Source organism: Limulus polyphemus, unplaced genomic scaffold (assembly GCF_000517525.1).
Source record: "Limulus polyphemus unplaced genomic scaffold, Limulus_polyphemus-2.1.2 Scaffold239, whole genome shotgun sequence".
NCBI classification, from domain to species: domain Eukaryota; kingdom Metazoa; phylum Arthropoda; class Merostomata; order Xiphosura; family Limulidae; genus Limulus; species Limulus polyphemus.
In genome coordinates this window covers 760,297-765,469 of record NW_013665849.1, presented here as the reverse complement: position 1 = coordinate 765,469, position 5,173 = coordinate 760,297, and positions in this window count along the sequence as shown.

The following is a 5,173-nucleotide window of genomic DNA, read 5'->3' as shown; positions in this document are numbered from 1 at the left end:
GTACATGATAGTTCTAGAAACGTTGCGTCATAGTGTCATGTGACTCGCTGACGCAACAATACCATACTCTCTCAGTATAGAGTTCCTTCAGATTAACATGAAGAATTCAAAGTATCTTTTTTATTATCTAAAAGCAATGTCTAGTGCTTAGAGTACTCGTTTATTTTGAATTTTGCTGTCATATTTTGTTTAATAATATGTTCAGTCTGTTTTTTTTAAGTGGGTCAAGTCGAATTTTCAGTTTTAACTTTGTAGTATGTTTCCTGATCCAACTTTATTTGCAATGGTATTCTTACCTGTAAAATAATTAGTGAACTTGAGAATACCATGTGCTTTGTTATTGCAGAATTTTCTGGTATTTCATAAGTGTATTTTTCGAATTCTTATGTACTCTTGTGTAACATTAGTTTCATCAGTTGGTAAAACTTCAAAATGAAATTGTATAGATGATGGACTTATACAAACATGGAGAAGTTTGACATTGATTAAGCCATAATCCAAGGGAGAAGTAAGGTTTAGGAGAACTTTTCTCCTGGACATAAGCCTTTCACTGATTTTGAAAAGAGCTATTTCTTCAAGCTCGATTCAGCCAAAGTTTGGAAGAAGAATCATATATTGTAACCTCCAGAGCTGCTGATCAGGTTTTCTCCTGAATATCATCCTCGAATCACAGAGGCCATGGATGGCCAAAATCAAAGTGATTTTTGAGCTGGAGGCCTCAGAGCGAGATGATGGGTCTCTATAGAATGCCTAGATGGTTTCCAATCAGTGCATCTCCACCCTAACCCTGATCATTGTCACCCAACACTACTTGAACAAGATTAGAGGTGTCACAGGAGGGCGAATTCCACTAATCAGAGCAGCACCAGAAGTATTGAATGATAACAGTGGTGACATGTGGGCAGATGAGAGATGAGCGGTGTATTGCTGGAACAACAGTGGGTTATATAGGACCCTGGAGCCAAGTAGAGCTGGAAGGAGAGATCTCTACAACAACTCATCATTTTACTAGGTAACCCAAGAGCCTGAATGAAATGTTTATCTGAATGTAGAAGTACCTAAGCATTAAACCAGCCCTGTGACCCTGACGTTATGGGTGTCAGTCTGGTGTTAACCAAAACATCACTAGAGATGTCTTGGTTCCATGGCCACAGGTTCCTGCGAGCAAAATGAAGTCGATTGCACCTCCAGCATTCAAGGGTACTGCCAAATAAGATCTGGACTGCTTGGAATGTTTGAACTGAAGGACAGATGGTACAAAACTTATTGCTGAGTCTTGATGGATTAATGATTAACTCAATTGAGCACTTAGACGAGGAAAAGCTCAGTATCTGTTGCAATAAATTAGCAAAAATTTTTTGACCTGATGGAGAACTGAATTACCAAATAGCCTAAGTTTGAGCCTCAAAAGAGAGGTCACTCAGAGAGCTTATCTGCTCATGTAGATGACTTGCATCACCTACATGGGAAGGTACATCCCAGCATGGAATCAACAGCTCACAGAGATATCCACATGGAAAAGTTTTTTGGAGTTACTTGGATGTTAGGGATATCTAACATGTACTGTAACCTCCAGAGCTGCTGAACAGATTCTTCCCCTGAATGTCATACTCGAATCACAGAAGTCATGGATTACTGAGGGTTAGCAAATTGATTTGTGGGCTATAGGCCTCAGAGCATGTTTAGAGATATCTATAAAATGCCTAGAGGTAGTATCTGTGGCAACTAGTTTCAAAGTGGCAACTTTGAGCAAGTTGCAGGAAAGAAGGAAGCCTGTAGAAATAGTTTTAATGGTTGTGCCTTGGCCAGAACACCGTCCTTAGATAGTTGTATCATGGTAAACTCGTGTTATATTATAGGATATTCAGCTACAGACACATTCCAGCACTATGATGACAAGGCCTCCTATTGTGGTTGTGCCATAGCAAATCCCAATGATTCCCCCATTCATACATCACTCTTGAAGGGGAGACCAAGCCTTGTCTGTTTTGATTGTGTGCTATTTGTGCACTATAGAGTAAACTGCCCAAATCTTGTCCTTCAACAAGCTAAGTGAAACCACCCATTCTGTCTGACTGCTCATTTTGGGTTTGGACACTTTTCTGGGTTTTGCAGTAGTCAGCTTGCGTCAAAATGTTTGATGATGAGACTAGTTCGTTCAGGGCTAGGTGGTGCATAGTATGTGCCAATAAAAGTACACAGAGGTGAGGTTGAGTTTCTGGTTAAAAATGAATAACTAGATGTGAATGGAGGGCACATCTCTGGTTACATCTACATAATGTCACCCATGGGGCAAAGGTAATTGTTTCTGATCTTGGTTCAAGTATTGGAACCTTGGGAATAAACCTACAGTGTAGATACATTATTTCCAATAAATTATGTGTTATTATTTTTACGTGCATTGCTTGAATATCATAACCTTATAAATAATATTCAATAAATAAGACTTTGAGTTATCAGAATATTTCAGAATGAGATAATCTAAAAATATCAATAAAACAATTCCCAGATTTGTTATTTGCTGCTAAATCTTATAAGCTATAAGTTAAACTTCGCTGTTCTTCTTCTTTGTATGAGTTAGGTCTTGTAACTTCCCATGAAACCCTAAATTACTTCCCACACCACTTCTTTCAATGTACATTGAAGTAAATATTGTATAACCTGCTCTATCCAATAGAATTTAAACATTGCCTATAGATCTTCTTCATTAGTAGTTTGTTCCCACCATTTTATTGCTTCGTAGCATTCGATGTTAACAGAGGATGATAGTTTCTTCACAAATAAATACCTATGCTTTGAGATCGGCAGAAAATTCGAAAGAAAGTCGATAAGTGCATTGTTTACAGGCGAGATTCCACGGAGATATACATAATTGTAACTTCTAACATGTTTACATTTTCTTTGCGAATTACATTAAATAAATGGCAATATATCAATTCTAAAATATAACTAAGTAAAAACAATAGTTGAAATACTGTTATAATAAAATAATATTTTTTATTTTATTTTGAAATTTGATATGTAGTCGTGCAATTGACACCTAAAATGTGTTCACCAGTTGTAGTAAAGTTAAATCTAATGTAATATCACCATCTGCTACAGTTATGGAACCAATGCGTGAAATACGCTGTTTCTTATCCAGAAACTAAGCTGAACTTACTCAATCAGTCATCTGTCCGAGTTGTGACACTATCCTAACATTGCTTTGTAATTAGACAATTTCTGCTATTCATAAGCATTGTAAGGGAAATGGAACTAGCTGGAATTAGTTGCACAACTAGAGTTGCTTCTGTCTGAAAGCAAATATATGGCTGCCAAAATATTTTAGTTTTTTGATGATTGTGTATACAATATAGATCCAACACATTAACAGGAACTCAGTGAAATGTTGGTTGAGTGTGCCAATGTGTTTGTGGGAGCAGATGGCCACTTGGGTAAAATTTTATTTGCAACAATAACTTGCCAAAAACATAGTTACGGATGATTAATGCCTAATGAAATTGCTATGCAGGCTTTCCTGGAGCAGTAAGGATATTCACAGTGTTGATATACACTGAATGATGAAGAATGGAATCATTAAACCATTGGGGTGAGCTTAGTCATCAACAGTGGTGATTGACAATAAGAAAAAGGACGTGGTGATCTGCATTGATGCTTTTCTGCAGGTAAATGAATGTCTGGATAAATTAGAAAGTGCCCCTTGGTTCAGCACTTTAGATCTGGCCTCTTAATATTGGTATGACAAGACTGATGATGAAATCAGGTCCAAGACTACTTTCAGCACTGGAAATGGTCTGTACAAATTCTGAATCATGGCAGTCATATAGTGTAATGCTCCGATCACTTTCGAAGAGGTGATGGTACTTACCTATGATTGCAGAGAGAGAGAGAGAGATGCCTGATCTATGTTGACTATTATTTGGTACTTTGTCACATATTTCAGTCTGCTGTTGTAAACCTGATCATGCATCTTCATTGGATAACAAAGACAGGTTGATACTGAAATCAGAGAAGAGTGCGCTTATGTGTATGTATAAGGATTTCCTTGATTACATTATAGGAAAGAATAGAGTCTCGACAGACCCCGCAAATGTCAAAGTGGTCAGGGATTAATCCCAACTTATCACGAAATGAAAGGTTCACAGTTTCATAGGTCTGGTATCGTATTACCCTTGATTAATGGTCAGTTTTTTCTAGTTTGCTGCTGAGTAAAGCTGAAATGGATTTTAGAGATAAGGATTCAGACTCTTTACTATAGCAAGGAGTTCCCTCCGTGTTACACAGTAGTGCCTCTCTGGTCTACTTAAAACCCTACTCAAGTAGGCCACCACATGTTCGTTTTCGCCCGCTTTCTGAGACAACACTCCTCCAATTCCGACATTACTAGCATCACAATCCAGTATGTACGGCAGTGTGGGATCTGGAAGCTTTAAAAGTGGAGCTGAGGCCAATTTTTTATTCAATGTCTTGAAAGCATGCTGGTAAGAAACTGTCCATTGGAACTTCTGGCTTTTTCTTTTGTCAAATAATGTAGTGGAGCAGCTATAGTTGCAAAGTACTTCACAAACTTCCGGTAATAGGTACAGAGTCCCAAGAAACTACTTAACTCTCCCACATTGTCTGGTGTTGGCCAATCACGCACTGCTTTCACCTTGTCAGGATCAGTTCGCACACCATGCTCACTTACAATGTGACCCAAGTAAAGCACCTCTTTCTGGAACAAGTAGCATTTCTTGGGATGGAGTTTGAGGTTTGCTGCTTTCAAACGCTTGAATACTTTCTCTAGCCGGGACATTTCATCATCAAACGTTGTTGCAAACACAATGACATCATCCAGGTACACTAGGGCTATCCTCCATTGTAGGCCTTCCATCAGCCTCTCAAATGTTGCTGGAGAATTGCTAAGCCCGAATAGCATCACATAGTATTGCCAGAGACCCTGGCCATAGCTAAATGCAGTCTTAGGTTTATCTGCTTCAGCCATTTTCACTTGAGGAAACCCGACTTTAAGTCTAGAGTTGAAAACCACCTGGCTCCATTTAGGGCATCAAGAGTATCATCAATTCTTGGCAGTGGGTATGAGTCCTTTTCAGTTATACTGTTAAGAGCCCTGAAGTCCACACAGCAACGTTGGGTCCCATCCCACTTCTGAGACCGATTTGTTACGTATCTG